We start from the raw sequence: 15,045 nt of genomic DNA on the forward strand, positions 1-15,045 counted from the left end.
GACTCTGTGTGACACTATTTATCTGGATGCAGTGTGACACTATTTATCTGGATGCTGTGTGACACTATTTATCTGGATACTGTGTGACACTATTTATCTGGATGCTGTGTAACACTATCTGGATGCAGTGTGACACTATCTGGATGCTGTGTGACACTATTTATCTGGATGCTGTGTGCCACTATTTATCTGGATGCTGTGTGCCACTATTTATCTGGATGCAGTGTGATACTATTTATCTGGATGCTGTGTGACACTATTTATCTGGATTCTGTTTGACAATATTTATCTGGATGCTCTGTGACACTATTTATCTGGATGCTGTGTGACGCTATTTATCTGGATGCTGTGTGCCACTATTTATCTGGATGCTGTGTGCCACTATTTATCTGGATGCAGTGTGATACTATTTATCTGGATGCTGTGTGACACTATTTATCTGGATGCTGTGTGACACTATTTATCTGGATAGTGTGTGACACTATTTATCTGGATGCTGTGTGACACTATTTATCTGGATGCTGTGTGACACTATTTATCTGGATGCTGTGTGACGCTATTTATCTGGATACTGTGTGACACTATTTATCTGGATGCTGTGTGACTCTATTTATCTGGATACTGTGTGACACTATTTATCTGGATGCTGTGTGACACTATTTATCTGGATAGTGTGTGACACTATTTATCTGGATGCTGTGTGACACTATTTATCTGGATGCTGTGTGACACTATTTATCTGGATGCTGTGTGATACTATTTATCTGGATGCTGTGTGACACTATTTACCTGCATGCTGTGTGACATTATCTGGATGCTGTGTGACGCTATTTATCTGGATGCTGTGTGACACTATTTATCTGGATGCTGTGTGACACTATTTATCTGGATTCTGTGTGACACTATTTATCTGGATGCTGTGTGACACTATTTATATGGATGCTGTGTGACACTATTTATCTGGATGCTGTGTGACGCTATTTATCTGGATGCTGTGTGACACTATTTATCTGGATGCAGTGTGACACTATTTATCTGGATGCTGTGTGAAGCTATTTATCTGGATGCTGTGTGACACTATTTATCTGGATGCTGTGTGACACTATTTATCTGGATGCTGTGTGACACTATTTATCTGGATTCTGTGTGACATTATTTATTTGGATGCTATGTGACACTATTTATCTGGATGCTGTGTGACACTTTATCTGGATGCTGTGTGACACTATTTATCTGGATACTGTGTGACACTATTTATCTGGATACTGTGTGACACTATTTATCTGGATGCTGCGTGACACTATTTATCTGGATGCTGTGTGACACTATCTGGATGCTGTGTGACTATTTATCTGGATGCTGTGTGATACTATTTATCTGGATGCTGTGTGACACTATTTATCTGGATGCTGTGTGACACTATTTATCTGGATGCTGTGTGACACTATTTATCTGGATGCTGTGTGACACTATTTATCTGGATGCTGTGTGACACTATTTATCTGGATGCTGTGTGACACTATTTATCTGGATGCTGTGTGACACTATTTATCTGGATGCTGTGATACTATTTATCTGGATGCTGTGTGACACTATTTATCTGGATGCTGTGTGACACTATTTATCTGGATGCTGTGTGACACTATTTATCTGGATGCTGTGTGACACTATTTATCTGGATGCTGTGTGCCACTATTTATCTGGATTCTGTGTGACACTATTTATCTGGATGCTGTGTGACACTATTTATCTGGATGCTGTGTGACACTATTTATCTGGATGCTGTGTGACACTATCTGGATGCTGTGTGACTATTTATCTGGATGCTGTGTGATACTATTTATCTGGATGCTGTGTGACACTATTTATCTGGATGCTGTGTGACACTATTTATCTGGATGCTGTGTGACACTATTTATCTGGATGCTGTGTGACACTATTTATCTGGATACTGTGTGACACTATTTATCTGGATGCTGTGTGACACTATTTATCTGGATGCTGTGTGACACTATCTGGATGCTGTGTGACTATTTATCTGGATGCTGTGTGATACTATTTATCTGGATGCTGTGTGACACTATTTATCTGGATGCTGTGTGACACTATTTATCTGGATGCTGTGTGACACTATTTATCTGGATGCTGTGTGACACTATTTATCTGGATGCTGTGTGACACTATTTATCTGGATGCTGTGTGACACTATTTATCTGGATGCTGTGTGACACTATTTATCTGGATGCTGTGACACTATTTATCTGGATGCTGTGTGACACTATTTATCTGGATGCTGTGTGACACTATTTATCTGGATGCTGTGTGACACTATTTATCTGGATGCTGTGTGACACTATTTATCTGGATGCTGTGTGACACTATTTATCTGGATGCTGTGTGACACTATTTATCTGGATGCTGTGATACTATTTATCTGGATGCTGTGTGATACTATTTATCTGGACTCTGTGTGACACTATTTATCTGGATGCTGTGTGACACTATTTATCTGGATGCTGTGTGACACTATTTATCTGGATGCTGTGTGACACTATTTATCTGGATGCTGTGTGACACTATTTATCTGGATGCTGTGTGACACTATTTATCTGGATGCTGTGTGATACTATTTATCTGGACACCACATCACTACATATTTAGACATTGAGTAAAACAATTTATATGCAAATTTTATAGCCTATTTAAATGGACAGTGTATGGCATTATCTAGGTGTTACATGTACTATTTTTTGGGTACTGTATGGCCCTATTAATTTATTTAATTTATATAGTTATATTATTTTTGCTATAGAAAAATAAACTGTATTAGGTATATAATTATCTTTTTTTTCCACTTTGTTCCAAAAAAAAAGCATCTTGTGTTTATCTCTGATGTGAACGTAGTATGTGTGACCCTGTTATGGGTAGAATAGACAGAAGACCCTGTGTAACTCTGTGGCCCCCTTAAGCCATCCTCCCCTAACAAGAATTTTAGGCATTAAGACATTTTAGAAGAGTTGTCAGTATATTAAGATGGTACAGTGATCCTAAAAAAAAATGTATGGCGTATAATTTTTCTGAACCCCAGGTTACATTTCTGAGTGTGCCCTAATAGCCTTTACTATCAGTCATGCCCCTAGCTATTATATTCTTAGAGAATTGGAACTAACAAGGTATGGACTATAATATATTACATTATTTTCTATACATATGTCAATCGATGAGCACAAAAACATGGGCATTTCAAAAACATTTCAAAATAATTGTTTTCAGACAAGTTTACTCACTAGAGTGATCCACGAGGAATGCTGAAAGAAGATAGAAAACATCAGATGTGTAACAAACAGCTACAGAAAATATGATTTTTTTTTAGGGGTTTTACGACCTCGGACCTAAGTTGATCAGTTCCTATAAGACGCTGCTGGATTGTGGCCTTCTCATATGTTAGTCATTTCGATTCACCTCAGACACATCATGTATGTCTACGAGGGTGACAACTTCTTATATGTATAGTTGGGTGTTTTCTGTTGTTATTACTGAATCTTTGGCAATTTCCGACTCCCCAATTCAAGTCTATAGAGAGGGACAGTGCATGCTGGTCCTGATCTCCAGGTGAGAACGTGGACTAAGGGCCCCCCCCCAGTCTCAGCAATGGTGGAGGTCCCAGAGGTCTGACCCCCACCTAACTTTTTTACCCTTTCTGATTGACAGTTTATAAAAGTACACAAGGGGTTGTCATGGGACATACCCTTTAAGATAGAGCACAGGACATGCATATTCCCATTATGAAAAAAATAAAAATGGATATTCTCTAATGTAAATAATACATTTCTTGTATAATGATGATTGTAGCCAAACCCACTTCAAAACATTTCAAAAATAAGTTACACATCAAATCAATCTTATATGTAGATATTATGTGTAAAATATATAGATTTGAAGGCAAGTAATCAGGGGTGTAGTTTGGAGGTGAGGCATGAACCCCTGGGCACCCTGCTGACTGCCAGGGTGGAGCCAACAAACCATATACAGGGTATTTAGATACAGGGCTAGAGCAGCTAGATGGAATATTTGCCGCGGGTGAAGGAAAGCCTAGATGCGAATGGTTTTGAGGGTCCGATAAGGATATTTTAAATGTCTCGGCAGAAAATAAGAGGCTTTCGAATTTTCTTCAGCTTCCCACCCCAAACATAATTGTCATTTTGAATCCCCATATTATAAAGAAATAAAAAAATTCAAGGTACTTACAAACTGAGACCATCCACAGCAGAGCTGACATGATGTCGGCATTTGGTATAATGATAATTGTTTTCTTAAGTAAAGTGCAAATCACAAATCTCACTTCCCCTTTCCAATAATGAACACTGTAATCTAGAGTCAAATAAGAGGAAAACACGTAAATTAACAGTTAGGAGGATTCGACGGTGATTCCGTTGTAGTAGTGCAATCATACTAAAATGGAAAAGTCCATAATTCATTGCCCGAAACACAAAGGTGTCTCATCGAACCTATTTTTAATGTCCTAAATGATTTTCATGATAATTTTACACTAGATGGCGCTAGAGGGTGGTCAAGAAACACGTTGGTGGCAAGGACACTTATTTCAGAGGCAGCCAAATCAGCTGCCATTGGGAGTCATTAGGTGGGGGGGATCAAGCAAAGGTATTCCAAGTGGGTGGAGTAAAGTTAAACAAGGCTGTCCCTCTTTAACTTGGAGGAAATCAGACCAGGTTTGTTTTGACCCTAAATGAGGAATATGTGATGGTATGAGCCTACACATGGCTCCTATGTAAATTTTGCTTTGCCCCATATTCTCTATGTAAACCCTGTTTGGTGACTTAGACCCACCATAAGCACATAGTGGAAAAGGTCATAGTCATCCTCAACCATAGTCATCCTCAACCATATTTATCCTCAGCCAACTCCAGAAAAAGAGCTGATAGCAGCAGAATACTTTGTGTGTCCTACAGGAACCAGAAGTGACCTGGACCAGTTGGAGGGAGTCCCATTAGGCCTGGCATCAAAACATCCAGAAGTAACTAAAACCTACTTGAAATGTTTTCTTACTGAAGTAGTTGTTTCCAAACTTCTATAAACCAATAATTGGTGAAAGTGTAATGTGAGGGTACATGGGTTTTGGACTCTTTTAGGCCTTCAGCATACATAACATACTTGAATACATTAATACAATACAAATAATAAAGACTAAGAACTTCAGAGTGAAGGAGACACGAGGAAAGTCTGTCACGTCTATGGGAAGTGAAATAACATGTGATGGGTGCTGCCCCCAACACATATGAAACTAGCTCATGCAAAAAGTAGTATAAAAACAGTAAAAATATGAAACAAAAGTCCATGACCTAGAACAACCATAGCTGAACATGAGAAGATGCCCAACAATGCTCATATCTGTGTGTGGGTGTTCTCCAGGATCTCTAGTCTTGAGAGGAGAATAGAGTGGGTGATGTGTTGGCAATATAAGCACTTCAAAATGATAAAATCTAAAAAGAACGTAAGCCCGGAATGATGACGATACAACAGTTCGGGTCAGGAGACCAAATGAGGGACCACAGGCTCAACTGACTAATTTGAAGGGGATAGAGAGGAAAAACCAAAATAAATCAGCAATTCGATTACATAGTAAGACCACGAGCTCAGACAAACAACATAACTAAAAATGTAATAAACCTAGATAAAAAATAAATAAATTTGAAAACTAATTGAAAAATTGACATATTAATCCATTCATGTGCCCACACAATTCATTGTAGAACAAAGGAAGATTTAACAACTAATATAAAGCATCTTCTACAGAGTGTAGTCCGGAGCCTTACTTTCTCCTGCTCTTCAGCAACTTAGTCGTTCAATTATAATGAAGGTAGAACTGTGTCCCGGCAGGCAGTAAGTGGAGGAGCCTGATGGGCATAACTGGCATAGCATACCTTATGTATGGGTATTATTAGCAGAGAAGTGTGTGTCTGTGTGTTGACCATTTACCAAAATTAGATTTTTAGTGAATATCCGCCTTGAAACAGTTTTTGATTTCTCTTTAGGTATATACAGTGAAGGAAATAAGTATTTGATCCCTTGCTGATTTTGTAAGTTTGCCCACTGTCAAAGACATGAACAGTCTAGAATTTTTTGGCTAGGTTAATTTTACCAGTGAGAGATAGATTATATTAAAAAAAAAACAGAAAATCACATTGTCAAAATTATATATATTTATTTGCATTGTGCACAGAGAAATAAGTATTTGATCCCTTTGGCAAACAAGACTTAATACTTGGTGGCAAAACCCTTGTTGGCAAGCACAGCAGTCAGACGTTTTTGGTAGTTGATGATGAGGTTTGCACACATGTTAGATGGAATTTTGACCCACTCCTCTTTGCAGATCATCTGTAAATCATTAAGATTTCGAGGCTGTCGCTTGGCAACTCAGATCTTCAGCTCCCTCCATAAGTTTTCGATGGGATTAAGGTCTGGAGACTGGCTAGGCCACTCCATGACCTTAATGTGCTTCTTTTTGAGCCACTCCTTTGTTGCCTTGGCTGTATGTTTTGGGTCATTGTCGTGCTGGAAGACCCAGCCAGGAGCCATTTTTAATGTCCTGGTGGAGGGAAGGAGGTTGTCACTCAGGATTTGACGGTACATGGCTCCATCCATTCTCCCATTGATGCGGTGAAGTAGTCCTGTGCCCTTAGCAGAGAAACACCCCCAAAACATAATGTTTCCACCTCCATGCTTGACAGTGGGGACGGTGTTCTTTGGGTCATAGACAGCATTTCTCTTCCTCCAAACACAGCGAGTTGAGTTAATGCCAAAGAGCTCAATTTTAGTCTCATCTGACCACAGCACCTTCTCCCAATCACTCTCAGAATCATCCAGATGTTCATTTGCAAACTTCAGACGGGCCTGTACATGTGCCTTCTTGAGCAGGGGAGCAGCTGCCTTGAGATCATTAACAAGTTCCCCCCATGTAGTTTTCGGCTGAGCTCTCACCTTCCTCAGGATCAAGGATACCCCACGAGGTGAGATTTTGCATGGAGCCCCAGATCGATGTCGATTGACAGTCATTTTGTATGTCTTCCATTTTCTTACTATTGCACCAACAGTTGTCTCCTTCTCACCCAGCGTCTTACTTATGGTTTTGTAGCCCATTCCAGCCTTGTGCAGGTCTATGATCTTGTCCCTGACATCCTTAGAAAGCTCTTTGGTCTTGCCCATGTTGTAGAGGTTAGAGTCAGACTGATCATTGAGTCTGTGGACAGGAGTCTCTTATACAGGTGACCATGTAAGAGCTGTCTATAATGCAGGCACCAAGTTGATTTGGAGCAGTAACTGGTCTGGAGGAGGCTGAGCTCTTAATGGTTGGTAGGGGATCAAATACTTATTTCTCTGTGCACAATGCAAATAAATATATATCATTTTGACTATGTGATTTTCTGTTTTTTTTTTAATATATAATCTATCTCTCACTGGTAAAAGTAACCTAGCCTAAAAATTCTAGACTGTTCATGTCTTTGACAGTGGGCAAACGTACAAAATCAGCAAGGGATCAAATACTTATTTCCTTCACTGTAGGTTCAAAATTTTGCCTACTGCATACAAATTTATATTACTCTCATTGAAGTCAATAATAAATCCAGAAGCACGATTGTATTTGAAGGTGGAGATTCACTTTAAAGAAGGTATACGTTAAAGTACAAATTACCAATATGACCTGAATGATTAAATTTATTATGAAATTTTTTTGGGTGAAATGTTTTTGTTTTTTAACTTTTTAGTGAACAACAGATGATCACTAACTTTCAGCATTCTTGGGTTGAGTTGTGAGATCCTTTGGTTCAGCTCTGAAATCACCGGGCTGTCCCCGAATTTCTGTTTTCAAATGATAACAGAGAGAGTCGTAAGAAGTATACAGGCACAGGGCCAGGGGTGTGATTCTGAAGTCCAGGATTACTGGATAATTCTTCATAGATTTCTGGAGGAAAAAGAACATAATTAAAATGGATAAAAATTATAGAATTAGATGTGTTTATTGATGTAATTGGTTATGGGAATAAAAGGGCACCTCTAATGTTGCTGACGTTCTTGTCTCCCACCAGAAATTCAAATATGACAGAACATTGGGTGTTATTATTGCCAAAGCAACCATAGGTCGCCTAAAGAGCCTCCCGCATTGGAGAGGCTTTGGCCATTTTATTGGGCTGGTTTCAGGCCTTGTACTTGGCCGGTTGTCTGGGCTATTGTACCTCCCAATCAGCAAGATGGATCTCCGACTATCAAACTTCTGGTGGGAGATGAGGGGGTCGGCAGCATTAAAGGTTCCCCGTAAAGATATTGTCATATTTTTTTGGTAAAACATGCCGATAAAATAATTGCCATCCTATCAAATTGGCTCTAATGTGTGAAATAGGCAAATTAGATTTTCAGCCCTATTGGGTTTAGGGACTGATGTCAATAACTTACCAACACTTGGAGAAATTCCACCACTGTCTATAACAGAAGAGAAAAAGTTTAGAAATGTTGATGCAACTGAAACCAGAAAATTTTCATCACATATATATAGCAAAGCAAGGGCTGCACTGCATATCATTTGACAACCACAATGATCGTCACACAACTTTTTCCCCCGCCACGTTATTTCTTTTTTTTGTCCTAAAGTAGTCCTATCATAACAAGCCCACCTCGAATAAGAAACCCCTCCCTGCCCTTGAGAATCAGCTGATCACTGGTCTGGTGGTTGCAAGGGAAATATAATATAGAATACCTATTGAAATCACAGAGTTACCATATAATATATGATCGGGCCGAGTCCATTGTCTCATTTCATGGAAATTTTTAGGAAAAAAGTTGTCCTGTCTAATAGCAATTATACATTGTTAACTCTTTCAAACTTACCACCAATCCCGACATCATAAAATGATACACACGGATAGCGCCAATTCTCATTAAACAGCTCGGCTCTGTAGACCTGTCCATCTTGGGCCATTAACCTCAAAATCACCAAAGTGCCATCATGGAAGCTGAAGAGTTTCCCCGGGGTATATGCTGCTATACTTCTCCAAGTCTGATGTTTGCCGTGGTATTGTGATTGCGATAAGATACTTTTCAAAGTTCCAAGTAATCAAAGACAGCAATTTAAAAAATATATATTTTTGAAAAAAATATATGTTGAAAACTGGAGGTTCGAAAGCGCTACTCAAAAGGAAGAATAAGCAGAGTGATGCTGATAGGTAGATTTATTGTACAAAGGGAATTGCAACGCGTTTCAACACAGAACCTGCATCTTCGTCAGACCGAAATCAAATTAGGTCGCCTCACCATCCACCCATTGTGATTTTAGGGAGTTTCTGACTCTAGTTGAAGGCTTTCTTTGTTTTTGCTTTGTTAGAATTATGATGCACACGAGTCTCTTCCTTTTTTTCAACAAAATTACTGGTGCACCCAGCCTCCACAGGAACATTAGCATACTCCCCTATCCTACCATGTGTAAAATTCGAAGCCATAATGTAACTGGGTTTTAATTCCCCGAATAAGAGTTCTACGGTAGAGGAGACGGAGACCAAAAACGTAGACAAAATAAGACACAAAAAGTGAGCCCAAAAGAATTTTGAACTCAATTTTGAACTCACACTTCTCTGGAGAAATAAGAAGAATCCAGCAGCAGAGAGAGGAGAGTGTTTTTAGTCCCGAGTGTGGCACCTCTGGCTTCCAGGAATAGTCAAGCCTTATACACTTCCCTTTCGAATATATACCACTCAATTTAGCCATACCAGCTATAATCTCAAACGTGACATCCTTCTTCTTTATATATCCCGTTTCGAACCCCAGTGCTGTTAAAGAGAATCTGCCAAATTTTTCACTTACTTTACGTGTCAGAGATGTCATAGAATCAAATTATGGGGTCTTCAACAGATGGGACTCACAGCAATGAGTCAGTCCCTCCCCTCAATGAAAACTTGGCCCTACAAGAGTTATAAACCTCTAAGTAAGAGCTGTCACGTTTATTAACGCCCATTCATGTTGTATAAGGTTTTGTTTTTTTTAGGAATGACTCCTCTAAGAAAAACATAGACAAGTCTGGTCAATGCCAGTGTGGTCCAAAACAGTAAAGTCAATCCAAAGCAGAGCTTCTTATCAGCCAGTCCATCATTCTTCATAAAAATGAGGTTCTGCTGTTCTTTGGGTTCATCTCTAAGGACTTGTCCCATGAGGTTGAGCTGATCAAGGATGGTTCAGCTACTGGAACACCAGAAGAAGATACAAACACCTCTGCAGTGACTCTACAGAAAAACTGAGGTATTACACAACACCTTTTCAAGGGCAACAATGTGCTGAAGTGGTTCTCCGCTGACCTTGGACCTTTGCGAGAATCCCCCAACTCTAACATCATAACGGGACACCTTTATTATTAGATGTCACCTTGGCATTCCATGACCTGCATAATAGGAGTGCTGCCATTGACATGTATAAATATCTATACGTTTCCGACCAATGTCCTCTTATCGACTCCGTACGTGTCCTGTCGTTGAACTTCAAGCTTTGACAAAAAATTGTCACATCCTCTTTTTCTCCAAGAAGCAATGATTGTGTCTTCTGTAAGGCTAAACTTCCTTAAACAATTTCTGTATTTTTTGGGAAAGAAATCTGTTGAGTCTTTACACTTAATTTATAACACTACTAACACCCTCTTCTCTGCGTAGATTGCCAGCTCTTGAGTCCATGATGCTGGTCATTGCCAATTACGTTATGCTTGAATTAGTGGAATGATCAGTTTTTATATTAGAAGTTACGAAGTGTGATCAGGAGCTTTTAATATTCCTAATATTTCCCAGTATGGGGTATTTTATGCCTCATCTGCTGCAGAACCTCTTTGTGAAGAGTAAGGAGGAGCTTGATGTCAATCCCTTATAGTCTGATAGGAAACTTCAACTTCTCTAGCCAAAGATATTTTGCAGTAGCTGTTGTATGTACTATTAGGGTATGTTCACACGGCCTATTTACGGACGTAATTCGGGCGTTTTTGCCCCGAATTACGTCTGAAAATAGCGCCTCAATAGCGCTGACAAACATCTGCCCATTGAAAGCAATGGGCAGACGTTTGTCTGTTCACACGAGGCGTATATTTACGCGCCGCTGTCAAATGACGGCGCGTAAATAGACGCCCGCGTAGAAGAAGTGACCTGTCACTTCTTTGGCCGTAATTGGAGCCGCTATTCATTGACTCCAATGAATAGCAGCGCTAATTACGGCCGTAATTGACGCGGCGTTCAAGCGCCCGCACATGCCGGTACTGCTGAAATTACGGGGATGTTTTCAGGCTGAAACATCCCCGTAATTTCAGCCGTTACGGACCCCCGCCGTGTGAACATACCCTTAGGCTCTGCAGCGGCTGAGACAACATACCTTGCATTATACACCCCAGCTGCTGCAGTACCTCTTTGTCAAAAGAAAGGGGATTATTGTCAAAGAGTTAGTGATTAACATGAATTTAATCTTAGCTTTTTAAAAAGATGTTCTGCAGCAACCAGATGAAGTATTCTGTGTATTATATACTTATCAGCTGCTGCAGAACTTCATTGTAGCTGCTATGCTGCATTACTTAGTTTTCCCACAGAAGGAAATGCAATTACGGCAGTCAGTTTTTTTTATTGTTTTGTTTAGTTACAATATTTACATAGGGGGTACTTACTTTTTCACACGACTGTATGTCAATCAAAATTCTTTATTGCTGAATAGTATATTAGCAGCTATGTGTTATCTGAGGACATTTTATACAGGAAAAATCATATACATAACAGGATGGAAGAGGGAAGCAGTTGACAACCACTAAATGTATGAAAAGCAAAAACGACAGAAATAACAGGAGCGCTCGTATCTGTGCGTATTGCAAGGCGTAAAATACTGAGAGTCGTGCTTCACTGTCACAGTATGGACTGACTGTAGTATACAACGAGAGGTGAGTATGTGTGACACCCGGGTGATTTGACATTTCTTTCAGGCGATCTCTCCTTTATCCAGGAGTCTCACGGACGTTTCAGGAGAGATGGCAAGCATGTACAAGAATAACAGCTATTCATCTATTACTACTGACAACCAGCCTGTATATCATGTGTGAGAGGTTGTCACAGCCCCGCCCCCTGTTACTGACATCACTGATATATAATATAATTACACTGTGATCAGACATGAGGTCCACACATCTTATATACAGTAACAGCTATTCATCTATTACTACTGACAACCAGCCTGTATATCATGTGTGAGAGGTTGTCACAGCCCCGCCCCCTGTTACTGACATCACTGATATATAATCTAATTACATTGTGATCAGACATGAGATCCACACATCTTATATACAGTAACAGCTATTCATCTATTACTACTGACAACCAGCTTGTATATCATGTGTGAGAGGTTGTCACAGCTCCGCCCCCTGTTACTGACATCACTGATATATAATATAATTACATTGTGATCAGACATGAGATCCACACATCTTATATACAGTGACAGCTATTCATCTATCACTACTGACAACCAGCCTGTATATCATGTGTGAGAGGTTGTCACAGCCCCGCCCCCTGTTACTGACATCACTGATATATAATATAATTACACTGTGATCAGACATGAGATCCACACATCTTATATACAGTCACAGCTATTCATCTATTACTACTGACAACCTGCCTGTATATCATGTGTGAGAGGTTGTCACAGCCCCGCCCCCTGTTACTGACATCACTGATATATAATATAATGACATTGTGATTAGACATGAGATCCACACATCTTATATACAGTAACAGCTATTCATCTATTACTACTGACAACCAGCCTGTATATCATGTGTGAGAGGTTGTCACAGCCCCGCCCCCTGTTACTGACATCACTGATATATAATATAATTACATTGTGATCAGACATGAGAACCACACATCTTATATACAGTAACAGCTATTCATCTATTACTACTGACAACCAGCCTGTATATCATGTGTGAGAGGTTGTCACAGCCCCACCCCCTGTTACTGACATCACTGATATATAATATAATTACATTGTGATCAGACATGAGAACCACACATCTTATATACAGTAACAGCTATTCATCTATTACTACTGACAACCAGCCTGTATATCATGTGTGAGAGGTTGTCACAGCCCCGCCCCGTTACTGACATCACTGATATATAATATAATTACATTGTGATCAGACATGAGAACCACACATCTTATATACAGTAACAGCTATTCATCTATTACTACTGACAACCAGCCTGTATATCATGTGTGAGAGGTTGTCACAGCCCCGCCCCCTGTTACTGACATCACTGATATATAATATAATTACATTGTGATCAGACATGAGAACCACACATCTTATATACAGTAACAGCTATTCATCTATTACTACTGACAACCAGCCTGTATATCATGTGTGAGAGGTTGTCACAGCCCCACCCCCTGTTACTGACATCACTGATATATAATATAATTACATTGTGATCAGACATGAGAACCACACATCTTATATACAGTAACAGCTATTCATCTATTACTACTGACAACCAGCCTGTATATCATGTGTGAGAGGTTGTCACAGCCCCGCCCCCTGTTACTGACATCACTGATATATAATATAATTACATTGTGATCAGACATGAGATCCACACATCTTATATACAGTCACAGCTATTCATCTATTACTACTGACAACCAGCCTGTATATCATGTGTGAGAGGTTGTCACAGCCCCGCCCCCTGTTACTGACATCACTGATATATAATATAATTACATGTGATCAGACATGAGATCCACACATCTTATATACAGTAACAGCTATTCATCTATTACTACTGACAACCAGCCTGTATATCATGTTACTAACATTACTGAATATAATATAAACGTAATATTATAATATCTCTACTATTCACCTCCACCATTACCTCTCCATCCCTGTGACTATCAGGCTCAATAAAGCTCAGAAATCCACCATATTCCCCATAATCTATCATTTTACTCCTTCGCCAGTAATTATTCTTGGAAAAAAATTTGCAAGAGAATTCGAAACAGTCACAGATTGGACAAACAGGAAACAGGAAACCATTGATTAGGACAAAATGTTGTCAGTTTACAGTTTTCTTACCTCATGCAAACTATCTAAAATAATAGTAGCCGTGTGAATGCCCTGAGTGCTCAGCGCCGTATATATCACTGGTCAGCAGAGAGTGGCTTTTGTATATAGTGCTGAGAACCATATATATCACTAGTCAGCAGTGAGTGGCTCCTGTATATAGTGCTGAGCGCAGTATATATCACTGGTCAGCAGAGAGTGGCTCCTGTATATAGAGCTGAGCGCCATATATGTCACTTGTCAGCAGAGAGTGGCTCCTGTATATACTGCTGAGCACCATATATATCACTATTCAGCAGTGAGTGGCTTTTGTATATAGTGCTGAGCGCCATATATATCACTGGTCAGCAGAGAGTGGCTTTTGTATATAGTGATGAGAACCATATATATATCACTAGTCAGCAGTGAGTGGCTCCTGTATATAGTGCTGAGCGCAGTATATAACACTGGTCAGCAGAGAGTGGCTCCCATATATAGAGCTGAGCGCCATATATGTCACTGGTCTGCAGTAAGTGGCTTTTGTATATAGTGCTGAGCGCCATATATATCACTAGTCAGCAGAGAGTAGCTTCTGAAATTAGTGCTGAGCGCCATATATATCACTGGTCAGCAGTGAGTGGTTTCTGAATTTAGTGCTGAGCGCCATATATATCACTGATCAGCAGAGAGTGGCTCCTGTATATAGTGCTGAGAGCCCTGTATATCACTGGTCAGCAAAGAGTGACTTCTATATGAAGTACCGAGTACCATATATATCACTATTCAGCAGCGAGTGGCTTCTGCATATTGTGCTGAGTGTCATATTTATCACTGCTCAGCAGAGAGTGGCTTCTGTATATTGTGCTGAGTGCCATATATATCACTGGTCAGCAGAGAGTGGCTTCTGTATATTGTGCTGA

This window comes from Rhinoderma darwinii, chromosome 12 (genome assembly GCF_050947455.1).
Source record: "Rhinoderma darwinii isolate aRhiDar2 chromosome 12, aRhiDar2.hap1, whole genome shotgun sequence".
Classification (NCBI taxonomy): Eukaryota; Metazoa; Chordata; class Amphibia; order Anura; family Rhinodermatidae; genus Rhinoderma; species Rhinoderma darwinii.